This window comes from Bos indicus, chromosome 23 (assembly GCF_029378745.1).
Source record: "Bos indicus isolate NIAB-ARS_2022 breed Sahiwal x Tharparkar chromosome 23, NIAB-ARS_B.indTharparkar_mat_pri_1.0, whole genome shotgun sequence".
Lineage (NCBI taxonomy): Eukaryota > Metazoa > Chordata > Mammalia > Artiodactyla > Bovidae > Bos > Bos indicus.
This window is the reverse complement of record NC_091782.1, coordinates 13,234,808-13,261,552: the sequence shown is the minus strand read 5'-3', so window position 1 is coordinate 13,261,552 and position 26,745 is coordinate 13,234,808. Positions and strand designations below refer to the sequence as shown.

The 26,745-nt window shown below is 39.5% G+C and overlaps 1 protein-coding gene and 1 non-coding gene across 3 annotated transcripts in view; one reads left to right on the top strand and one right to left on the bottom strand.

Moving 5' to 3' along the window:
• The window catches only part of ZFAND3 (zinc finger AN1-type containing 3), a 328,186-nt gene that overhangs the window by 294,295 nt on the left and 7,146 nt on the right, over nt 1-26,745 (bottom strand). The window lies entirely within an intron of this gene.
• On the top strand, nt 2,127-2,208 carry TRNAL-CAA (transfer RNA leucine (anticodon CAA)). Its single transcript has one exon. It is a non-coding gene; the product is annotated as a tRNA-Leu (tRNA).

The following is a 26,745-nucleotide window of genomic DNA, read 5'->3' as shown; positions in this document are numbered from 1 at the left end:
CTGTGTGACCCCATAGACAGCAGCCCACCAGGCTCCCCTGTCCCTGGGATTCTCCAAGCAAGTACACTGGAGTGGGTTGCCATTTCCTTCTCCAAAGCATGAAAGTGAAAAGTGAAAGTGAAGTCGCTCAGTCGTGTCTGACTCTTGGTGACCCCATGGACTGCAGCCTACCAGGCTCCTCTGTCCATGGGATTTTCCAGGCAAGAGTACTGGAGTGGGTGCCATTGCCTTCTCCTATGCAAAGTATATGTGGATAACATTAGGTGGTTAGGTAAAACAGTATAGTCTGAAGTCAGACTACAGAGTTTCTGAATTTCATTTCAAAGAGTAAGCATTCATCCTGTTCTTTTGGTGCGTAAATGACATTAACAGGTCTATTTTCCAAAGATCATAAATTAATGAAATGACAGAAAGCCCAGATCCCAGTAAGAAGTTCCATTTAAACACAACAGGCCAAACAGGAGGCAGAGGCTGCCTGACCTACTGTGGCAGTGATGGTAAAGAGGGAGAGAAAAATATAAGATATAGGCAGAAGATCAGTTTGGTGAATAATGGAGGAGGTATAAAGGTCAAAGATGACTCTGGCTTCTGGCTACATAGGTATAACTAAGACTGGGAAAACAGTAAAAGAACCTCATTTCCAAGGAAAAAGATAACAAGTAAGATTTGGTTTTTAAAGTCTAAACTCATTGAACTCAGTAACCTAGGTTTTATTTAAGCAAGTTAAATCTCTACTAAATTTCACCCTCAGTGAAAAGGGGAGAAATAAGACACATCCAATTTATTTGTGAAGACTGAATAACACGGTAATAGCACTTTGGAAAGAACCAGTCTAAGAAATGACTTTTTCTCTTTTTTTTTAATTCCTGGCAAAACTACCCCTAAGTACAATCTTCACTGGGTACCTTTATTTCCCTATCTAAAACCTTTCCAATCACCCTAAAATAATTCACATTCAGGCCACAAATGGCTTCTTCCTGGACGTTCTGGTCCATCGTGCTGGCTGTTTTATTTCAGCACTGTGTTTCACCTCTGCCGTGACAGTCTTTATAGCATGTGTTTTTTCAGGAAAATTACAAGGACATTAATTCTTAAAGTTTCTTTTCCATTAACACATTTTTCATCTCTTTGTGTTTCTTCTACTCTATCTTATCTACTTCCTACTACCCCAATCCTACTTCAGATCTGTACTACATACTTCAATAGCTTGAAAGTCTCCAACTTTTTCCAAAAAGTTTAAAAAAAATTCACCCCACTACCACCATTACCCACCCCCCAAAATCCTCCTGGCTGTGAAGTTCTGACTCTTCTGGACAAAAAGGGAGAAGTTAACATGTGTTTCTCTTTGTGTTAAACCTCAAGAGAGAAAAGGGTAAAAGCTGGAACATCACACACTCTCCCTTTCAAAAGAACTTCCAAAACTGACTCAGACTCTGTAAAGAAAACCACAAGTTTAACAAAGACTAAGAACGGACAGGTAGGAAAAAGGAGAAGAACAGATGACTGTAACACACAACCTGCCAGTTGGTCCTGTATTTCACTGGACACGGTTCACAGCCTGTATCTGCCATCGTGTCCTTCAAGAGTAACTGCCCTCCAGAAAAATTCCTGTTTAGGTGAAGGATGGATATCAGACACGGAATTAGACAACATTCATATGTTGTCAGAGGTGAATCAATTAGATAATCCCTCTAAGAACTTATTAAAGTTATCAAAGTGTGGTCCCCAGAGGAACATCAGCATGCACGTCACCAGGGAACTTGTCAGAAATGCAAATTCTTCGTCTGCATTTCAACAAGTCTTTCATGTGACTGATACAACCTACCATTAAGATCCTCAGCACCTCCTTGAATCTAGGTTTATTAGGTACACAATGGTGCTTGCTCTCTGATTAATGTTGAGATTTCCCTGTATTCTTGAATATCTAGAACAGTGCCTGACACAGACTATCTGACTCAATAAATGTTTACTGAATGAACTGAGTGAATGGCCTTAAAATAAACTTCCCCCTTACTAAAATCATGTTAATGGTTTAGTATTAACCAGTTATACAACCAACTCATATATATATAAGAACCAAAGTTCTTATAACCAAAGTAATCTTAATTAAGCAACGTGCACAGAGAGCTGTGATGGTCAAGTGGTTAAGGCCTTGGACTCAAGATCCCACGGGGTCTCCCCAAGCAGGTTCAAACCCTGTTCACAGCACTTCTCAGCGCTTTCCTGTTCAAGTCACAGAATGACTGGGCTCCCCTGGTAGCTCAGACGGCCAAGAATCTGCCTACAATGCAGGAAACCAGGGTCAGGAAGGGTCTGAGACACCCAAGGGTCTCCCTTGGGTCAGGAAGATCCCCTGGAGGAGGCCATGGCAACATCCTCCAGTATTCTTGCCTGGACAATCCCCACGGACAGAGAAGCCTGGAAGGCTACAGTCCATGAGGCTGCAAAGAGTCAGGCACGACTGAGCATCGAAGCGCAGCATAGCACCTGAATAATAAAACAGTATTCACTGATATGTTTTAAGATTTCTGTCAAACTTTGGAGTTGATTTTTTATTTAAAGATCTACTTCTACAGGAAAACATGACGTTGAAGAACCTCACTTGTCAAAATCAGATGTAAGTTAACGAAAGTTCCATACAAAATAGAAGTTTAAAGGAAGAATTCGATAGCTTTCTCCTCAATAGTCCTTATTAGCCCCGTCTATAACTGTCTTCAGCTTCATATAATTCAAAACCAATAATATTAATTTAAGCAGGAAACATATCCCTCCCCTATTTTTTCAAATAAGTCTTCATTGGCACCCTCTCCAGTTTAAAAGTTCCACAGCAAGTTCAAGTTATGACAACTCAAGCAGTTCTATTTCTGCATTTCCTAATTAAAAACTTACCAGAAAAATGATTTCTAACCAAAGCCAGAAAGAAGTTAGCAGAGAGTAGTTCATGATTAGGCTACAGAAACAAAGGGAACTCCACAGAGGCAAACTACCCGGTTTCCCCATTCAGTGCTGCAACTTCAGAAATCTAACAATCCTTCATTTACTCAAAAAATGAAAATGATAGGAAAATTCCCTAGTGTTGACAGCAGGTGATTTTTAACTTCACTGCTGCCTGACAGGCACCTACAGGCTTTACCTGGCCTCAATCTGTCCAGTTTGGAACTGCCAATTAGTAGCTTCTCAAAAGCAAATCTCAATGAAAGCCATTAAAAAAAGTGCTTTTCAAAGTGTCAAATACAATGGATAAGTCAAACTCAGCACGTTAGAACAAAATAAAACCTGGGTGCCCAATCCAGGCTGTAATTGTCAGAGCCAAGGGACAAAGGATATCACTCCAGTGCAAAAAAAGGATCAAATTCTCAAAACAGCTGTGATACACATACTCCTCCTCTTAAATACAAATACTCTTAAATACTGCAGCAGTCGAACAGGTGTCTTCATTCCTAAGCTCACCCTTTCTCAACTGAGGTTCCGCAAGACAGAATTAAGCACTAATGCCCTAAGGCACAGGCTGGCAAACCTTTTCTGTAAATATTTTAGGTCTGTCAGACCACATGGTCTCTGTCACAACTACCCAATTCTGCCAGTGGAGCTTGAAAACAGCTGTCAACAGTTAAGTAAATGAACGAGGGTGACTGTTCCAATGAAACTATTTATGGACACTGAAATTTGAATTTCATATAATATTCACAGAAATACTATTCTCTTTGCAATAAGCATAAAACATAAAATGATTCTTATAAAAGATTTTAGTTCTTTGGCTAGATGTAGCTGAGCAGCAGTTTGTCAACCTATTCCCTAAACCATCCTTTGTATATAAAAGATTAACATCTCTCTTATGCATGCAGAATGGTACTAATTACACACCATACTACAGAGAATTGAAAAAATGCCACTCAAATCATTTTTCATATGTCTACAGTGCTCTATGTAGTACAATAATACCCTGTCTAGTATGAAACTAACTGGTGAGATTTTGTTAGCAGTTGTTAACTTGGACAAATAACTTTAAGAAAAGTAACTTTTAAATTGTGCAAAGTCTCAAAATACAAGAAATATAAACAGCAACTTTCATATCCAGTATATGAAGTCACTCAGTCCTGTCCGACTCTTTACAACCACGCTCCTCCGTCCGTAGGATTCTCCAGGCCAAGAATACTGGAGTAGGTTGCCATTTCCTTCTCCAGGGGATCTTCCCGACCCAGGGACTGAAGCCGGGTCTATCTGCATTGCAGGCAGACGTTTTACCGTCTGAGCCACCAGGGAAGATCCATATTGCACTGGATAATATAAATCAAACTACTACAAATTAAATCTCTGGTTAATAGGGACTTCCTTGGAGGTCCAGTGGTTAAGACTCCACGCTTCCACTGCAGGGGTCACAGGGTCAATCCCTAGTCAGGGGACTAAGATTCCACATTCTGCACAGCATAGCCAGAAAGAAAAAAAAAGAAATCGCTGGTTAATATATTGCCAGAAATAGGAAAGCCCGGAATTCAATGATCTTTCAATATATTTTGTATCTTCAGATACTGTTTCTTCGGAAAGCAGAACCTACCTGATTTAAAATCACAAGCAAAAATTACAGGATTGCCTCAGACACTTACATAACGAGACTTGAGTTCTAGCTCCACCTCTTTCTAGAGGAGTGAGCCTGAGCAAGTTCCAGACTCCCTTTACTCATCTGTTAAGGAGAGGAAATATTTGCAACCCTCCTAGAGTCAAAAGTACATAACCACACTTAAGCGAAGAGTCTTGTGTACTACACAGTGCTACAGAAATACCAGTTGCCATTATTAGGTGCTCAATGGCTTTCTTCATATTCTCTCTTTCCACTTTTTTTTAAAACCACCCTCCAGTGCTAGTTTCTGCCAAGCCGCAGGTTTAGAGGAATACTGTGCATCTAGTTGTACTTCATTCAACACATTAAATTTAAGCAAGAGAGGCTCTGTGAGGGCAATAAAGATGACTGAGATGGTCTCGGCACTCAGTTTAGAATAAACTCAAACACGAAGACATGGTCAGTTAGTGCTCTAAGAGGAACAAATAAACCAACATGAATACTGTAAGATAAGAAAAAGTTTCACGGGTATATAATAAGGCCCCAGGTAGGTGATGGGAGAGAGACTGTACAGAGGGAACTGCAAAAGCACACGCAGAGGTAAGAGAACACTCCACACACTCAAGAAGGCAGGACAGTTCAAGTTCTAAAATTCCAAAAGGACAGTTTCATTTTTAAAATCTAATCGGAAGACAAAAATCCTCCCATTAAATCTCTGAAAAGCAAGTATCTTGAAGGATAAGCAAAGGGCTCATTTTAAGCTAAAGGGTTGGGAAAATTATAAACCATGCTAGCTAGCTTCAACCCACTTAATCACTTCCCAAAGCACTTTACAAACATGATCTAAGAGGATATGTGTATGGGGCACCAAGTTACAGGGAAGGGATGTCTCGTCTAGCAAATCTCTGAGGAGGTGGAGACTGGCATACCTGGCTCTCTTGATGACATGTGCATATTTGTGTTAAGTCACTTCAGTCGTGTCCAACTCTGCAACCCCATGGACTGTAGCCTGCCAGTCTCCTCCGTCCATCGGATTCTCCAGGCGCAAATACTGAAGTGGGCTGCCATTTCCTTCTCCAGGGGATCTTCCCAACCCAGGGATCAAACCTACATCGCTTACGTCTCCTGTATTCACAGGCAGGTTCTTTACTACTAGCACCACCTGGGAAGCCCCCTTGATGACACATTCAATGTCTTGATGACACATTCAATGTATCAATCTGCTTCAAAGACCATCTCCTTAAATTCTGCAAGCTACCAGAGTTCTCAGTAAGAAAAAGCAGTAAGGCAAGTTAACTCTTAAGAGTTTTGTGTGCTTCCTTGAGAGCAGGGGGGAGTGGGAAACCTTGCCTGCTCCCTCTGGAGTTCATCTTCTTTCTTACATCATTAAAAACCTTGCCTATAAACTAATTTCATTGATGTTTTCTTCTCCTTTACCAAGAACAATAAAATAAATTTACCTTGAAGCTATGCCTGAGCATGGCAAATTTTAACCCAGAAGGCTAGTGAGTGATGAAAACAATATTCTCTCATTGTCACCTCTCCCTCTCAAGACTGCCACTGCGTCAGTCACACCACTAGTGGAAGATTAAAGACTGCCCAACTTTCTGCTAGGCCTCTGACGGAGAAGGCCATTCCCCACCCCACTCCCTTGAACCTGGGCAGGCTCTGTAAAACTGCTTTGACCATTACAGAGGTAACAGAAGTGATGCTATGCCCCTTTCCAAGCTGAGCCTGTCAACTCCTAGAAATAATCATAAATTGTTTTTTAAGGCCCTAAGTTTTAGAGTAATTTGCTAAGATAACTGGGGCTTTCACCACACTGCAACCAAAATACTGCTTCACTTATAAAAGGAAATAAAGGAGTTACAACTTATCGGACAGGTTTCTAAAAGAATATCCTGTCAACTCTCAGAGCATAAAAAAGACAACCGAAGTGCCCTAATTCCTCCTAAGAAACCAGAATGACCTAGTGTCAGTCAAGTTACTTGAAAAGGTTATAAAAATCAAACTCCATGAGTATACCCAAGTGATGCATTGACTCTTTACACCAAAAAGAACCCTCTGGTCTGGAAGGTTGAGATACCAAGAAGAAGTCATCTCCCGAAAGTAGGATTTAGAAAGGAGGTCTGGAAGGTTGAGATACCAAGAAGAAGTCATCTCCCGAAAGTAGGATTTAGAAAGGAGGTGGGTAAGAGACCATTTTCACTTTATGCTATATACAATTCTGAATTGCTTCAAATAAGCAGATAATACTTTTAAATATTTAAAAAGATATTTCCTTTGAAGAAACGAAACCACTGTAGCCCTAACAACTTTTAAATGCCTTTTTGTTGCACTAAGATGATGGCAAATACCATTCTTAGCTAGGCTTTCACAGAATGAAAGATTGTGGCAGCCCCCAAATGGAAACCTATGCTTTCTCTGTGTCTCTCTCTCATCCCACCAGCCACATGTCTCTGAACAGCGTGGCACTACCATTTAGCACGGGCTTCCCAGGTGGCGCAGTGGTAAAGAATCTGCCTGCCAATGCAGGAGACACAAGACACAAGGGTTCAATCCCTGGATCTGGAAGATCCCCTGGAGAAGTAATCGGCATCCCACTCCGGTATTCTCGCCTTGAAAATCCCATGAACAGAGGAACCTGGCAGGCCACAGTACACGCAGGTGCATCGCTGGACACAAGTGAAGACTGCACACACGCACCAGCCAACACAGCGCTCAGCCAAGGGAGGGCTCAAGACTGGAGGCTGTTTTGACTTCCTTCTTTCAAGCTTTGAAGGGTACTAGGTAAAAAGACAACTGTTTCAGAACCTCCTCCCATGCCTCCAGCAACTGTGCTAGGCTTCCTTGCAAACCATTTTCCATAGTGTTCTCTTCCTGAGGCCTCTGCCACACTCCTCACCTGAAGAAAATTACCAAGATGGCTAAACACATGTGAAAAAGACTGGCAAAAAGTCAAATCAGAGAGATGAGGGGCTAACAAAAAAGGAAAATAATTCCTCCCTTGAATATCTAAGTTTTCATAAACTGTCCAGATCTCTAACCTATTCTCTTTAGACCAATTCCTTGCTTCTAAGAAACTCCATCAGGAAGCATATATAAGAAAGATGAAATTCAGAACATTTTGTTCTACTTCCAATTATTAATGTCATGTAAACAACCAAAGTGGGAAGGAAATCAACACAAGAAAAGCTACAAGCTTTCTAAATTATCACAGGGTTTTGCTAGGTTCTTCTCTGATGTATCATTAAGTGTTTAAGACTCACTGTTGTCTAGAAGACTTTCCAAGGGCCTGTCCCAACCCTCAGTTTATGGCAGATTCCCTTAAAGAACAGAACCAAAGGTTTAGCAAGTTCCAGCTACCAACTTTTTCTTCCAAAACATTATTTATTAGAGTCCTATGATCTCAGATTCAAGTTATTCCACTTACTAAACCCTAATACTACAAGTCAGTTTCCATCCCTCAGAGGAAATCACAGAATACATAAATCAAGATATAACATGAACTGATAAATAAGAGTTCTATAAAAACTTGATTAACAAAGAAAAATGTAAGTACAAGTTTGGCAAATTTAGATATTAAAAAAAGCTTAGTAAAAATGACCAAGGATCACCCATACTAAATACATTAATAATACAGAGCAAGTGGAAGAGCAAGAGATGGAGAAGAATCATGGAGCACTATTTTTCAAGTAGTATAATATATGCAAAGTTAAGAAATGATCTTCTATACCCAGCATTACTCATACATCTATTGACTTCTGAGATATGTTCCAATCCCTTTTTTTTTCCCCCTAAAAACTACAAGGTTCCACATAGATGGTAGAAAAATTATTAGAGTTCTGAAAATGTTAAAGAACCATGAGATGTCTGATTCAGAAAAGAAAAGGAAAAGGGGTCTCATTTACCAAAGATTGTTGGATATAGTAAAGGTTTTTTAATGAGGGAAATGTCAAGTAACTGAAAAAACAGGCTCAAATGTCAAGTCATTAGGCAAACATGGTCTCTGAACAGAAATACAGTGGGCCACAAAATTCCCAAAACAAAACTCTCATATTAGCTCTCAGTGTTGCCTTTGGCTTCGGGGAGACAGGCAAGATTTTACAAAACTGGACCATAAATGAAAACAGGCACACTTTTGTTTAAAAAGTAAATCACCTTAATAGTCAGTACACAGTGGGCTAAAGGCATTAAGATTTAAAAAATCATCCCCAAGTAGAAATCAATACATAACACATGAGATGGTTTGCAACTGGGGTGCTCAAAGGGCTAAGGTATCTCACGTACCATATCTAAAATCAAATCAAAGAAACTAGAAAACAAGGCTGAAATATAAAGCTATCTAAGAAAATCACAATCAATTGTTGTCCATTACCTGATGTTAGGTAAGAAGGCATGCTGATAAGCGACTTTTGTGTTATTGTTGTTAAAATTTAAAAAGCAAATTAGGGTATCTATAAACAGGAGAACAGAGGAACAAAACAGTGGTATACTCACACAATAGAAAATATTAAAAAGCACACAATAATAAAAGGAACAGACTACTGATGAATATCAAAACCACTATACTGAGTCAGGGAAGCCTTACAAAAAGAATACATATCACCCAAATCCGTTTATATGATCTCCAAATCAGGCAAAACTGATCTACAGTAGGAAAAAAATTTTCCCAGGGACAGAAGAGGGGGAGGAGAATGACTATAAATTCAAGTACCTTGAATTCACAAAAGTAATGCTCTGAACTGAGGCAAACTTATAAAAGCATTATAGTCACAGATGTAGTATAACCTCAAAAGATTGTAGTCAACTGGTTCTGTTTTATTAATGTAATTAATCTTCCTCTTATCTCTGATTTTTCTAATCAACTGGCTTCATGAGTTTGGTTAGCATAATTATGGCCCCCAAAGTCTTAGGAAACCTTCAATATAAGAGTTTCGTCCTTTGGAAGCAAAGGACCAGGCCACAGTTAGCAATATCTCAAAATTTTAACACCAGTCCTGTGAAGATAATCATGCCTGAAGCAGCCATCTGGTTTCTCAGCTGTAAAATTCAGGTTATTGTCCTGCCCACAACAGGCTTGTGAGGATAAATGAGGTAACATACATTAAAGTATTTTAAAAAGTTATTATGATTTCACAATGTCACTTACTGTTGGACAAATAAGGAAAGATTACTTCAACAGGAATAGGGTCACTTAAGAGAACTTTCCAGCACAAACACGTGACCCCCAGTAATTAGTGCTGACTCACAGATATCTGTATGAGTCAAGAACTACGAACTACTACCCCCGTACGACAGGTCCTTTTGTATCACCCACGTTCAAGTACACAAAGTAACAGGGGAGACACACTGTCATAAAATGGCTCAGTGGCACTCTCTCAGTCAGCGCTACCTCTGGCAAACCCAAGGTTCACAACACTACTAAGCAATTTAAAAGCCCTAATTCAAGCAGTTATCACCAAATAAATTATCTTGACCATTGCAGACAGATTCCCCATGAAGACCAGCAGCAGCACCTAAGGATTTAATCAAGACCTCACTGTGATTTTGAAAATTTCTCCTCAATCCCTACAGTTACTCAACAGATTCAGCAAAACTTTAAGATTATTCATTTCAGGCTATCATCAAAAAGTCTACAAATAATAAATGCTGGAGAGGATGTGGAGAAAAGGGAACTCTCATACACTGCTGGTGGGAATGTAGATCGGTGCAGTCATGGTGGAAAACAGTTCAGAGGTGCCTTAAAAACTACAAAGCACAGCTACCACATGATCCAGCAATCTCACTCCCAGGTATATTTTGGGGGGAAAAGAAAAGTTTAATTTTAGAAGACACATGCACCCCAATGTTCACAGCAGTACCATCTACAGTTGCCAAGACATGGATGCACCCCAAGTGCCCATCAATAGAAGACTAGTTTAAGAAGATACAACATAGGGGCCTCTCTGGTGGCACAGTGGGTAAGAACTCATCTGCCAAAGCAGGGGACATGGGTTCAATCCCCGCTCTGGGAGGACTCCAGGCTGCACAGCAACAAAGCCTGTGCGCCATCACTCCTGAGCTGATGCGCTAGCGCCCATGGGCCGCTAGGCCCACATGCTTATACTAAGTCCACCAAGCCCACATGCCGCAACTACTGAAGCCCACGTGCCCGGACTGTGCTCTATCTACATCGAGAGGAACCACCACAACGAGGAGCCCCAGGTCACCACAACTAGAGAAAGCCCACGTGCACCAGCGAAGACCCAGTGCAACCAAAAACAAATACATAAATATATATATATATGCAGATGTGTGGTGGAATCGTACTTGGCCATAAAAAAAAACCTGACATTTGCAGCAACATGGATGAACCTAGAGAATATAATGCTCAGTGAAATAAGTCAAATAAGTCAGACAGAAAAAGACAAATAAACGCTGTATATCACTTACATGTGGAATCTAAAAAAATAATACAAATGAATCAATATACAAAAGAGGTTCACAAGACACAGAAAACAACAAACAGGGAGAGGGACGGGGAGAAGAACAAATTAGGGATATGGGACTAACAAGTATTTTATACTTGAAATAGATAAGCATTAAGGATTTACTGGACAGTACAGGGAATTATAACAATATCTTATACTGGGTTGGCCAAAAAGTTTGTTTGGGTTTGTTTTTCCATAACATCTTACAGAAAAACCCAAATGAACTTTTTAGCCAACCCAATAATAAACCATAATGAATGTAATCTGCAAAAAAACAAACAAAAAAGATTACTCATTCTAATGAGAAACAGTACCATACTTGAAGACAGGGTCATCTGCAGAAAACTGAGATATACTTAAAAGTATAATTTCTCTCTTTTTTTAAAATAGTGATTGAAGGGAAAAAACTAAGTTTCATTTAAAAGTAGTTTAAGCCTAAAATTCTAGGCTCAAAGTTTATAATCACCACATGCCCTGTAGACAAAAGAAACAAAAAGAAAAAGGGGCTGATTACAGTTTATCCCAAGGCCTTCATCATTCGTTATTTACTGATTAGTTATAATGTGCTCAGCACCATTATAAATTACAAAAGATACAAAAATGTATCCTTTATACAACCATGTAATAACGGAAATCTGGGAAGAAGTACGAAATGCATACTAAATCCTTGAGCCAACTTTTCAAAGGGTCAACAAAGGCTCTTCTTTGTCCCAGAAGCAATTCAACTGTACAGAAAAAAAAAAGATGAAAATATTTAAACATTTGCTCTCCAGCACAGCAATGGCCCACCTAAAAGAAGACTTAAAACTGTGGACACAAGTTATCTTTCATACCAGAAGCAGCAGATAAATAGTTTTAAAATATCATTTAAAGCTACTTTTTTGATTCAGCAGAGCTACCACAAAACAAATATTTAAAAGCCAAGTCCAGCCAAAGTCCTTGCAACATGTGGGAGGGGAAGTCTGAATTTCAAATGTTTAAATGAAAGAAAGGGTGAGAACTCCTGTGTGAATAGAAGATGAGAAGTACTAAATACAGTCCAGCTACTTGCTACTGCCTATATATTATGAAAATATATCTAACCTTCTTTTTACAGGAATCATCACTATTTCCAAGCAGTTTAGAGTAGAAGTGTAGCATAATGAGAATACAAGCTCTGAAGAGAGTCAAGCCTCTGATTTGGTATGCAAAATCTTGGAAAACTAACCCAGCAATCCCACTACTGGGCATATACCCTAATAAAACCATAATTTCAAAATGACATGTACCACAGTGTTCACTGTAGTACTATTTACAATAGCCAGGACATGAAAGCAACCTAGAAAGCAACCTAGATGTCCATCGACAGATGAATACATTAAGAACTTGTGGTACATATACACAATAAAATATTACTCAGCCATAAAAAGGAACGAAATCTGAGTCAGTTCCAATGAGGTGGATGAACCTAGAGCTTGTGATATAGAATTAAATAAGTCAGGAAGAGAAAAAAAAAATATTGTATATTAACACATATATATGGAATCTAGAAAAATGGTACTGACAAACCGATCTGTAAGGCAGGAATAGAGAACAGACTTGGGAAGGAGAGGGTGGGGCACACTCAGAGAGAGCATAAAACATGCATGTCACCATACAGCTAGTGGGAGGCTGCTGTGTCACACAGGGGGCTCAGCATGGTGCTCTGGGACAGCCTGAGGGGTGGGGGGCGGGGGAGGCTCAAGAGGGAGCCGACGTAGGTACACTTTTGGCAGATTCATGCTGCTGAACAGCAGAAACCAACACAACATTGTAAAGCAATTATCCTCCAATTAAAAATAAATTTAAAAACAGGAAAAAAAAAAAAAAAAACCCTCGGTTAACTGACTAAACTTCAGTTTCCTTGTCTATAAAACAAGAAACCACCAGTATTTCACCAACGACACAATTCCTATGAGGATTAGGGAAATAATACATATAGAGTGACAGTTATCCTGTAAATGGCAGCAATTCTTAACTGCTTCCAGTATTAATGCATATTTGAGCTAATACCTAAAACAAAAAAAACTGAAATAAAAAGAAATTAGAAAATACTGAGATGAAAACAATATACAAAATTTATAGAATGCAGTTATGACAGTGCTAAGAGGGAAATTTATACCTGTCCATATCTGTATTAAAAAAGATCTCAAATCAAACTAACATTCCACTTTAAAACATGAGAAAAAGAGCAAACTAAATCTAAAGAAAGCAGAAAGTGAAAGTCACATCCGACTCTTTGCAACCCCATGGACTACAAAGTCCATGAAATTCTCCAGGCCAGAATACTGAAATGGGTACCTTTTCCCTTCTCCAGGGGATCATCCCAACCCAGGAATCGAACCCAGGTCTCCCACATTGCAGGCAGATTCTTTACCAGATAAGCCACAAGGGAAGCCCAAAGAAAGCAGAAGAAAATAATAAAGATAACCAGAAAATAATGCCATTTAAAAAAGAGAAAACAATAGAGAAAATAAATGAAATCAAAAGTTGGTTCTTTGAAAAGATCAACAAAACTGACAAACTTTTAGCTGGACTGACCAAAAAAAAACAGAGAAAAACCAAATTATTGGGCTTCCTGAGGGGCTCAATGGTAAAGAATTCACCTGCCAATGCAGGAGACATGGATTCGATCCCTGGGCCAGGAAGATCCCCTGGAAAAGGAAATGGCAACCCACTCCAGTATTCTTGCCTGGGAAATCCCATGGACAGAGGAGCCTGGCAGGCTACAGTCCACCAGGCCACAAAGAGTTACGCATGACTCAAGGACTAAAACAACACCAACGACAAATTTTAAAACTTTCCACAAAGAAAAGCCCAAGCACAAACACATTCACTGATGAATTTACCAAATATTTAAAGAATGAACACAAATTCTTCACTCTTCCCAGAAAAATGGAAGAGGAGGGACCACATCCCAACTCTATCTATGAGCCCAGTATTATCCTGATACCAGAACCAAAGATATCACAGCAAAAGAAAACTAGAGACCAAAAACTCATATAGTCACAAAAACCTTCAATAAAATTCTAGCAAACCAAATCCAGCAACAAATAAAAAGGATTATACACTAAGACCAAGTAGGATGAATTTTACAGTATGTGAATTACCTCAATATAAAAAAATTAAGCAAAAAAAAAATGATAAAGCAATTGAAACTTACTTTCTACATTTAATAATGTAATATTAAGGCCATATTCAAAAATTTTCAATCTCTTTCATAACCAGAAAATGCTAATCTCGAGGTTTTAGCTGAAACAAATAGCAGCAGCAGCACTTCATACATGCATCAAATTCTAAGCCAAGAGATCAAGCACCACCTTTCTAATCTTTCTGGGTTAAAACAGTGCGCAAGCCCACCTTGTCTGCAGATCCAGGCAATGACTGGACCTCCCTGTCAGTCTCCACGATGTAAAGCAGCAGGAAGTCAAAAGGGCTTCAGCCTGGTAATTCTAAAATGCAGCAACAAGTTGCCAATATACTTATGAGATTACTACACTATATCCACATAATTTTAAGGGCTTCCCTGGTAGCTCAGCTGGTTAAGAATCTGACTGCAATGCAGAAGACCCCGGTTCGATTCCTGGGTTGGGAAGATCTCCTGAAGAAGGGAAAGGCTTCACACTCCAGTATTCTGGCCTGGAGAATTGCATGGACTATATAGTCCATGGGGTCACAAAGAGTCAGACATGACCGAGCAACTTTCACTCACTCACATAATTTTAAATAAATTTAAAGTGTATCTTTGTGTATTTACCATTGACACATATTTAACATCAACATATTTACTTTTAATTCTCTTCCAGTAAATAATTAACAGGGCAGTATGCAATTTTATAAGAGCTCACCTAAAAATTCAATGACCCAACTGTCCTTGATCACAGAATTCAAGTGCTGAAATGCTTATAATTCCTCAAAATCATAATACAGCAGTCTTATAGCTAAATAAACAGAAGCCTTAATACCAAATAACATGCAGCAAAATCAGATTTTCATAATACCTGAAAAATGCAACTCAACCTTAATTCTAAATCACACTATGTATGGACTAATTCGTACTCTCTTCTGGGTCATACCAACCCATACAACCGTAACCATGAATAAAAGAGTATAAATCAGTATAAACCAAGAAGTACACCCCACACATTACTTCATATCTCACCTAATTTTTCCTAAATATATATACTGAACTTTATTTTTAAGAAACAAATTTTATCACCTCCCACACAGTTTCTTTCTACACCATCCCCACATATGGGATCCAGTGTCTTCAACAACACAGATGTACTTCAAAAATACAACATATAATTGGAACAACTTCAGAAAACATATCTGAGTATTTAAAGGGATGAAAGTGAAGACTAAATAGACCTTCTAGAAAAACCAAAGTTGAGTAAGGAGGATTAAAATCTATAAAATTAAGTAAAATATCAAGACAGATGAAATGAGTGCCATCTTGTCCACCAGAACCTAGAGACTACAAGGACAAATCAAAGTACCTCTTAAAGTCTAAGACGTTAGAAGTTCAAGCTTTGTTTTTTTTAAATATAACCTAAAAACAAATTATTACTGGAAGAGAATTAAAAGAAACCAAAATTATAAACAGATGCAAGAAAAGTTTCTTAATTCAGGATTACAGGCTTCTTGGATCATTAACAGAAGCTGTTAATTTTGGGTACACGTGGAACGTAATTACAGCAATTTTCCACAAAAAGTACCTTAGTACCACGCTGGGCAAGAATACTGCTGAGATGAACGATGTGACTAAAAAGGCATTACTTAAATTCTTCTAGCACTCTTAAGCAGCAGAGAAGTCCCAATCATCCTCTTACTGGACACTCTCTGCAGCATGACTCTCCTGCCACTTCCTCATTGCACCATCCCGTCTCTTGGTTTCAGAGAACCTATACTGACCTGACTTCTCTGTCCATCCATCCCCCTTCCCAAGCTCCACCTATTCTACTTGTGTATCTCAGGGTTCCATCCTCAGCTGTCGTCTCATTCTATACAATTGGATCTCAAAAGGAAAATGATACACAGGGTAACAATTCAGTTGCTCAGTCGTGTCTGACTCTTTGCGACCCCATGTCTGCTAAACCCCAGGCCTCCCTGTCCATCACCATCTCCCAGAGTTTACATTGAGTCGGTGATGTCATCCAACCGTCTCATCCTCTGTCGTCCCCTTCTCCATCTGCCTTCAATCTTTCCCAGCATCAGGGTCTTTTCAAATGAGTCAGTTCTTTGCATCAGGTGACCAAAGTATTGGGAGTTTCAGCTTCAGCATCAGTCCTTCCAATGAATATTCAGGACTGATTTCCTTTAGGATGGGGTAACAGTCAAGGGATAAGAAAAAAAGGCAAGAATGAATTGCACAAATCCCACCTTAGATCCACTAAACTGGAGCTGGGAGAAGCAGCAGTGATGTGATTTTTAGAAAAGACTCCCAGAACAATTCTGACAACCCCATTTGTACTTGAAGAACCACTGGTCTAACAGCACTTCCTGTGTGATCCTAATTGCTCTACCGGCTTTAGCTATGATCTATGCACTCATGTCACCCTAAATGGCGCAGCCCTAAATTTTGAACACCTAAGGCATTTCCACATTGGGATGGTCCATAAGTCCTAAAATTCAATATACCTGATACCATTTTTGTAGAGTGGCAGTAGGAGTAGTGGGAGAAGGCAATGGCACCCCACTCCAGTACTCTCGCCTGGAGAATCCCATGGACGGAGGAGCCTGGTGGGCTGACATCTATGGGGTCGCACAGAGTCAGACATGATTGAAGTGACTTAGTAGCAGCAGCAGTAGGAGTAGTAGTAACAGAAATAATAATAATACAAACCAAGAAGTGATTAGATAGCCTGGCTAAAAACAGACTCTATCCATCTACTGGAATACTCTGTTGCCATTTAAAGAAGCAATTTGAAATGCATATGCTGTTTTGGGGAGAACGCTAAGATATATTAAGTAAAAAAGGCAAGGTAAAGAATAGCATGCACTTCACTACTCTTATTAGTGGTAGGGGGAAAAAAGGGGGTAAATGTAGTGTATGCACAGGAAACTTCTGGAAGGATACTCAAGAAACTTAACCATGATTCTTGCCAGAAAGTGGGACTAAGAATATGGTGTAGGAAGGAGACAGCCCTTTCACTGCATATTCATCTCTGTTGTTCAAATTTTTTACTGTATGTACACATTCTTTTTCAAATTAAAAAAAAAAGCAATTAAAAGATACTATAAAACTATAGATATCTTTACATGCTATCTGAAAAAGGGCTTGTATCCAGAATACATAAAGAACCTCTATAAATGAAGAAGAAAAATTAGACAACACAATAAAAAAAAAAAAAAAAAAACGAACAAAAGGTCTGAATGGACACTTCATAACAAGTTTTAGCCAAATGGCCAACAAAGAAAGATACTCAATTTCATCAGTCATGAGGAAAATGCAAGTTAAAATCACATTGCTGCAACCCTACACAACTAAGTAGAAAGAGACAGTATTGATGTCTCTTTACAATATCAAGTATTGATGAAGACTGTATCAAAACAAAGTATTGATGAAGATGTGAAATAACCAAAATTCTCATCAGGTGACAGTAGTGTAAACTGACACAATCACTTCAGAAAACTGGCAGTACCTACTAATTTAAACAAACATCTTGTAACCCAACAACTCTACTTCTGGGTGAAAAAGCCAAAGAAACGCGTGCCTATATCCACCAAAAGATATGTGCAAGAATGTTCACAGCAGCATTATCCAGAGTACCCTACACCCACCAAAAAACTCTAAAAAGTACAACAGGTAAGTTACGTGAGCATACAATCGAGCACCACAAAGCAGTGAAAAATCACTGCCTCTCTTACACAAATGTAGATGAATTTCAGAGTTACAATGCTGAGGGAAAGAAGCCAAACACAAAAAAGTAAATTCCATATGATTCCACTTACATAACATTCAAACACAGACAAAACTAATCAAAGTTGGAGTTATCAACTAGGGTAGGACACAAGGAGACTCCTGCTGGGGTGCCAGCATGTGAGCCTATGTCAGTCTGGGCAGGCAGCGGTTATACAAAACCCAGGCATGAGACCCACACAGACACCTCACCAAAGAAGATTACAGATGAAAAGTAAGCATCTGAAAAGACGCTCAACATCATTTGTCACAAGGGAACTGCAAATTAGAACAAGATACCAAAATACACCTCTTAGAATGGCCAAAATCCAAAACAATGACATCAAATGCCAGGAAGGATATGTAGCAACAGAACCTCCTATTCACCCCTGATGGGAAAGCAAAATGGTACAACCACTTTGGAAAAACAGTTGGGCAGTTCCTTCCAAACTAAACATTCAAACTAAACATATTCTTATCAAACATTCCAGCAATCACACTCCTTGGCATTCACCAATTAGAAAACGTATGTCTACATAAAACCTTGCACACAAATGTTGATTAGCAGCTTTATTTATAAATGCCAAGACTTGGAAGCAATCAAGATGTCCTTCAGTGGATAAATGGATAAGTGGATAAAACTCATACATCAAACAATGGAATATCATTTTGCTAAAGAGAAATGAGCTTTCAAGCATATTCTTAAGTGAAAGAAGTCAATCTAAAAAGACTATTAACTGCATGATTCCAACTAGTACATGACATTTTGGAAAAAGTCAAACTATGGAGACAATAAAAAGACTAACAATTGCTAGAGGATAGAGAAATGAACAGGCATAACACGGAGGATTTTCTGGACAGTGAAACCGTCCTATACGCTACTATAAAGATGCATACATATCATCATACACCTGCCAAAACCCACAGAATGTAAAACCACCAGGAGAGAACCCTAACAGCAGCTGTGGACTTTGACAATGATTGTGTCAACGTACCTTCACTGACAGTGACCAGAAGACCACTAACGGGGATGCTGACAGTGAGAGAGGCCAAGCATGTGTGGGGACAAAGGAAATAGAGGAGCTCTCTGTATCTCCTGCTCAACTTTGCTTTGAATCTAAGCTGCTCTAAAAAATAACTTTTTTAATTCATCAAAGTGTACACTTAAAATGTGTGCCATAAACAAAGTTCGGCCTCAGTAAAAAGAAAAAAAAAAGTAGAAAAAGATTTAAGAATAAAAAAATTAATCTATAGCTTTAGAAGTCAGGATAGTGATTATCCCTGAGGAGGGGCAGTGACTGGAAGGGCAGAAGAAAGGCTTCTTAGGGGCAGGAATGCTATTTCTTGATACAAGCCCTGGTTACATTCACTTTGTGAATATCTGTGAATATTCACTTTGTGAAAATTCATTTCACTAGACACTTAAGACTTATGCATTTTTCACTATGAATGTTATACTTCAATAAAATATTTACACTTTAAAAAGGTATAAAAAAAGGAAAACATAAATAAGTGGGACTATCAAACTAAAAAGCCTCTTCTACATAGCAAAGGAAATCAGTAACAAAATGAAAAGGCACTTTACAAATGGGAGAAAATATTTGTAAATCATATATCTGATAAGAAGTTAACACCCAAAATATATAAAGGACTCATGACTCAATACCAAAAACACAATCCAATTAAAAAGATGTGAACATTTTTCCAAAGACGACATACAGATAGCCAACAGGAACATGAAAAGACGCTCTACATCACTAATCATCAGGGAAAAGCAAATCAAAACCACAGTGTGGTAGCGCGTCACACCACTCAGAACCGCTACTGTCACCAAGACAAGAACTATCAAATGCTGGCAAGGACACGGAGGAAAGGGAACCCTTGTACACTGTTGGTGAGAATGTAAATTGGTGTAACTGTTACGGAAAACAGTACAGGGCTTCCTCAAGAAATTAAAAAATTGATCTACCATATGATCTAGCATTCCCACTTCTAGGTATTTATCTAAAGAGAATGAAAACAGTAATTCAAAAAGATATGCACTCCATGTTCACTGCAGTATTACTTACAATAGCCAAGCCACAGAAACAACCTAAGTTGTCATACACACACACACATTTTCTTTGTTCACTCATCCACTGACGAATAAATACATGCACACGCATACAAAGAATGAAATCTTGCCACTTACAACAACATGGATGGACCCTGAGGGCATCATACTAAATGAAAATAAGTCAGATAGAAAAATACAAATAAATACTGTATGCTCTTACTTATATGTGGAATCTTTAGGGGTAAAAAAGGTAACATGTACAGAACAGATTGGCAGTTGGTGGTAGCAGGAGGTGAGAGGTGGCGAAATGAGCGAGGGGGTCAAAAGGTACAAACTTCCAGTTATAAAATGAATGTCATGGGTGACTACAGTTAGTAATATTGTATTATGTATTTATTTGAAATTTGTGTATTTATTTGCCAAAAGGTAGAGCTTAAAAGTTCTCATCACAAGAAAAATAATTTTGTAACTATGTATGGTGATGGGTATTAACTAGAGCTACTGTGGGATCATTCTGCAGTATCTACAAAGAGCAAATATAATGTTGTACACCTGAAACTAATGTGATATATCAACTATACCTCAATTTTTAAAATGTGATAAAAATATACTGACATGCTAATTCATCAAAACGCATACTCAACATTTCTAAAGTTAATCATGCCTTTCCCACAACCTGTTCATCATCTTTCAGATGGAATCACTTCAACTTAAGAAATTCCAAAGTATAAACTTTCTTCTACCAAACCAGACTTCACACACAACTGAGAGCTACCTTAGAGGCTGCTTCTACCATTTCACACTGGACTTACAAACAAATGGACTCACAAACGACCTTTCAAAAGCTAACGAGTGTGCAGGCAGAACTTCTATACCCACTGTATGTGACTGACCATCTTTTACCCAACTGCCCATGTCAGAAGTCTTGCTGCCTCTCTTTTCCTTTCCATGCCCCCCAACCAATCTGCCTCTGCTCTTACACTCAAGCCCTGCTCTTCAGTCCTCACTGCCCCAGTGCTATGGAGTGAAATGTTTGTGCCTCCCTAGCATTCACATGTTGAATCCTAATGTCCAGTGTGATGGTGTCTGGAGGTGAGGCCTTTGGGAAGCAACTGGATCATGAGGGCTCTGCTTAGATCATGGATCAATACCCTTTTAAAAGCAGCTGGAGAGAAGTCCCTCATCCCTTCCACCATGGAAGGTTATAATGAGAAGACAGCAATAATGAGGAAGCTGGCTCTCATCAGACACCAAATCCACCCATGCTGTGGTCTTGAACTCCCAGCTTCCAGGACTGCAAGAAATAAACTGTTGTTTACAAGCCACCCAGTCTATGGCATTTTGTTATCACAGCCCAAACACCCCGTTTTTGGCCCACATTCATTTGCAGCTCCGCTACTAGAGCATCCACTCCGAGTTACTTTATCTAGGGTTCACAGACTCTCTAGTCCACAGGTAGAAGTGCATTTAGATCTAACTGGTTTCCTTTGTGATCATCATGTTTTACTTTATGCTTTATCCCAAAAAGGGGTCTGCAGGCTCCACCAGATTGCCAAAGAGATCCACAGCCCAAAAAGGTTTAAGTGTTCTAACTAGATTCTGCTTCAATGCTTATACCCTCCAATTCTCCTCCACACTGTGGTCAGGGTAAATTTTTTGAAACATAAATATCATCTGCCATCCATACTTAAAATCCTTAAACATGGTACCAATGGCTTTCAGGATAGAATCTAAATCGAACAGCCCAACAATCAAGTAAGTTCCCGCGTGGCCCCTGCTCATCCCCTCAGCTTCATCTTGCCTTCCTCCATAGATGCAGCTAACATCCTGAACTGACTCAGCAATGCTCTGAGTTCAGTATGCTTTCTCACTCCTCCCTGTCTTTGCCTAAGCTGCTCCCCCTGCCTGGACAGCCCTTCCTCCCCTCTCCCTGTGGTTAACCCCTGCTCATCCTCCGCTGCCAGCTGAAGCACCACCTCCTCAGGGAAGCCCTCCTGGCCATGCCGCTCCCAGGCCTGGAAAGATGCCGTCAGTGTTCTCACGGCTCTGTGACCATCTCCACAGCACCTTCTGCAGGGTGTTTTGCTCATTTACCGTCTGCCACCCCTTCCACACTGTGAGCTTTCTTAGAGCGGAAGCCAGAACAGGGTATAACATGCCTAGCAGAGCTCAAGACACACAATAGAGTACTTAACAATGCTTGCTGAACAAGGCTCTGGAAAACGGCCAAACCAGCTTAAGCCCAGTCAGAAACCTCATCAACTAACGATGTGGAACTGGTCTGGAGATTACCATAAATGCAAACTGCCAGCTGAAGCAAGACAGTTCTGCATCTATTAATCTGCCACCAATGCTCCTTCATTCAAGGCTGAGAAGTTAGCCCTTAATAAATGTAACTACCCTGGTCGGGCACTGTGCCAAAGGGCTTGACAGGCATTAGTTCACTAAACATCAAAGCAACTCTGGGATATTCTTTTTTAAACAAAAAGAGGCAAAGAGGTAAACCACCCAAAATCAAGCAGAAAGTTATAAACTCAAATTTTCAAACCAGGTCTTTGATTTCAAAGCCATACCCAGCCACTGACCTCAGATGTTTTCTGAAGATAAGAGATCAGCATGCCCTTCATCTTTGGAGGCATTTTGGAAGGGCCTAGGTTGGATGAAGGCTTCCCCAGTGGCTAAGTGGTAAAACATCGCCTGCCAATGCAGGAGACACTGGTTTGACCCCTGGCACAGGAACATCCCCTGGAGAAGGAAATGGCAATGCACTCCAGTACTCTTGCCTAGGAAATTCCATGGACTGAGGAGCCTGGCGGGCTACAGTCCATGGGATAGCAAAAGTCAGACACGACTTAGTGACAAAACAACAAACAGGCTGGATGAGAGAGGAGCCCTTCCTTGGCCTCTTAGCAAATAAAAAATGTGTTATCCCCCAACCAACACTACAATTCTTTAAAATTTAATGTAATTTCCCCCATGTATATTCTTGAAAAATCTTTTCAAATAGAAGGGCTGTGATTTTCTTCCCCCAAGAACAGCAAATAAAGCAGGAGATGAGCAAAACATCGAACTCTCCTCATCAGGCTTGAGGTTGAAAAGGAAAAAGAAAAATACCTCCAAGGCATGAACTTGGTTGTGGCAACACCAATAATAAGAGAAAGCAGACTCTCGAAGGCCTGAGGCAGAGACACCACGAAGTACTCGCCTTTGAGAAGGTACTGTGAGGCTTCGCAGAAGATAGAGTTCTAACAGATGGAACACCAATCCTGCTGAAAGCGGCTGCCACTTCCACTAACTTTAGTTTGGAATTTGCACTACAGCTCTCATCCTATGATCTTTAGCACTTTCCTGTAAGACCCCTAGGGACTCACACCCTACACTTGAAGAAAAAACAGAATGTTTTCTTTAATCTCACCCACACCACCTGTTCACATTAGTTTCTCAACACCTTACAAATGTGGTCACCTCATATTTTGACTAGAAGTCGGTGACCACAAAGCATCTTCACTCCTGATTAACATATTCCCCATCCTCATCCCCTTGCAAGCCAGTCCCCCCGACCACTCTGTGTGTCCTTACTCTTCCAACCCACCTCCAAATCAGTGTCTGATACAGATCTGTCCAGTGAGTTTTCTGCATCCCAAAGTTAAACACAAAACCAGAACAATCCATTCTTCCTGTCCCTAACTCCAACCAAATACACATACAATATAAGTAATTTATCCACAATGAAAACTATTCGGGGAAACCTGGGGACCATTCAACTATGGAATCCTAAATATCTAGTCACCAGACAGTTTAAAACCAAAGAGGAAAAAAAATACAGCCTTTAAGGACACACTTCCACAGAAAAAATTTTCTGTGGCTATCATTTTCTAAATTAATACATACTGATATTATTCAGATTGCAAACCCCCAAAGAGACTCTTAGAGTACACCATGTAACACTCCACACTTTTATAAGACTGTATCTTTATCACTTTAAGTTACAGCAACTGTTCCATTAGATCCTGTCCCACATTTGGCAAAAACAAAGATTAGCTTTACAAATAAAATGCACAGTTTAAACACATCTTGAAAGTGCTACAGTACTGCGGGGTGGGAGAAGGAGCGACACGGACAACAGGTAAAGCTAATTAACAGTGATCTATACAGATCCAGGGAATATAGGCCTCAGAGAGTACATGACTATGTCCCCCCAATCAACAAAGGAATAAACCAAAAGGTCCTCTAAGCAAGGATCTGTGTGGATCAACATGCAAAAAAACACCTTTATTTTTAGAGGTGAGTAGCAGTTTTGTGTTATACTAAAAGGGAAAGGCAAAATAGATAAAAATGTATAACATGCAAAGTTTTATATGCAAACATAATGACTTGAAAAACCTGGTTTTCTGGATTTCAATGACATCTGAAGAAAAGGAATACAGTCCATCCATTGCTAGGACAGACACCAAAAAAATCTTAAATCTAAAAACATACACTGAAATACACCACACTTTTTCCCACCTCCAGTTTATTATTTCTTGCAGGTTAATACACACCTGCACAGTTAAGAATGATTATATTATTCCATCTATTTTGCCTCATTCATTATGCTGAAAAAAATTCAGGAGAACTTTGCCAGCACATCTATCTATATAAGATATTCCAAAAAGGGTTGAAATTGAAAAACAATGACCTGAAATAGGCAGAGACTGTCAAAGTATGGAAAGTGAAAGTGAAGTCGCTCAGTCTTGTCTGACTCTTTGCAACCCTATGGACTGTAGCCTACCAGGCTCCTCTGTCCATGGGATTTTCCAGGCGAGAGTACTGGAGTGGGGTGCCATTTAACTGATATGCAAAGCCCCCACCCAATTCATAGTCTCCAAAGTCCTGCCCCATTCTTCCCGTTAGGTATCCATTAATCTAGAGGAACCTTCCCACACTGTGTTCAGGAATGTTACCAGCACAAACATGTAAGAAAACCACGTCTGGCCCAAGAACTTGACTGCAGGAAGAGTATATGCGATACTTTTGAATGGTTAAAATACTTCTTCCAAAAGTGTGGCTAAAAGAGTGTGATTATTTATATAAATGCACTTCAACTTACCGGTGTGTGTGAGTCCAGGAGACAGATAAGACATGAATAACTGTTACTTCACATCACTCCACTTAAGCAGCAAGAAATTAGAACAGGTATTCCCCAAAAAGTCCCAAGTACACCACCACCAACCTCACTCTTTACCAGGACTTCAATGAGGCAGCAGTGAGGCTACACAGAGCCTGTCCACTGCCGAGGTTCTGCGGCGTGGTCTGCTCCTGCTTCCCTTCTCCCCACACCGGACTGGTCACAGTTGCGGTCCATGATCTTTCCCAGAACATTCTTCTGCCCTAGTAAAAAAACTGCACCTGTCTTCTGATACAGGACACTTGGTACAGTAGAATGAACAGATGCAGTTAGCTAGTACTACATCTTCTTCCTACTGCATTCTCCCTTCCTCTGGTGAACAGCTGCAGCCATAATTTCAGATGTCCAGCTCTGCCCCGGGCCTCAAGGGATGACATGACATTTTCATTCATCTTGTGCCATTTCCTCAGTCCACTGCGTGGGTTTGCCCAATGCTGCTGGATAATCCAATACACATTCCACCTTCCTCTGAATATAGAGACTTGAATTTATCAGAAAATCGAATGCATTTATCTCTGATCACATATCAAAAGCTATCATATGAGATTCACACTTGTGAATCTACAAAAGTCACAGTCCAAAGTGCATACCTTCAAAAATTCTCATTAAAGAGAAAAAAAAAAGATTCTCTATTAGTCCAACATCTCCCTGCATAGGCCTCTGAGGTTGCCAGTTTAATAAAGGTAAGAAAGGGGCAAAGATGACTGACCCAAAAGCTAACATGAAAAAAAAGTTCAAATTATAGACTAACTTATACTGAAATTTTAATTCCCAAAAATGATCAAAGGAGCACTTCCTTTGTTAATCTGAATTAACAATAGCAGTGCTTCTCCCTTTAGAAATAAAATATGTTAGAGCTGGAAAAAGAAAAAGAGCTAAATTAAACAAGCCTCACATTCTTAGAATATGAGAGAAAACACGGATCTAAAGAACTCACAAGTAAATACACTTGAAAGTCAAGTTTATCTTAATAAAGTTCTAGTTTTATCTTAATAAAACTAGAACAAAAGACAACAGGCTTGAAAATCCTGGCTGCCTCTCACGCCAACATTCTAGAAGAACATTATCCAACAGAACTTTTCAGGAGGATAAAGTGTTCCGTATTTGTGTTCCCCAATGGGGTAACCACCAGTTATTGAAAAATATTACTTAAAATACAGCTAGTATAACTGAAAATTGAATTTTTATTTAATTTTAATTAGTATGAATTTTAATAGCTATATGTAGCTAGTGGCTACCATCCTGGACACACAATTCTAAAATACAGTCTTAGATTCTGATTATTAAAAACTTCAAATGAAGCTCTTTAACTTCCCTTCTGCATTAAACACACAGAAAATTTCTTCCTTATTATCTCATTCAACAACATAATTTTGTTACCTAGGGACCCAGCCCAAAGCAGGATCAGCCTGTTTATCAAACCCCCTAGCAGAACAGAATGATATCAGTCATCCACCCAGGTGGAATGAAGGCTTTCTTTTGCAAACCACTCTGGCACAATGTCCCACAACAAGGCTGAATCTGAACAATTTAAGTGTCTCATTAAAATTATATTAATAAAAGTTTTGAGTT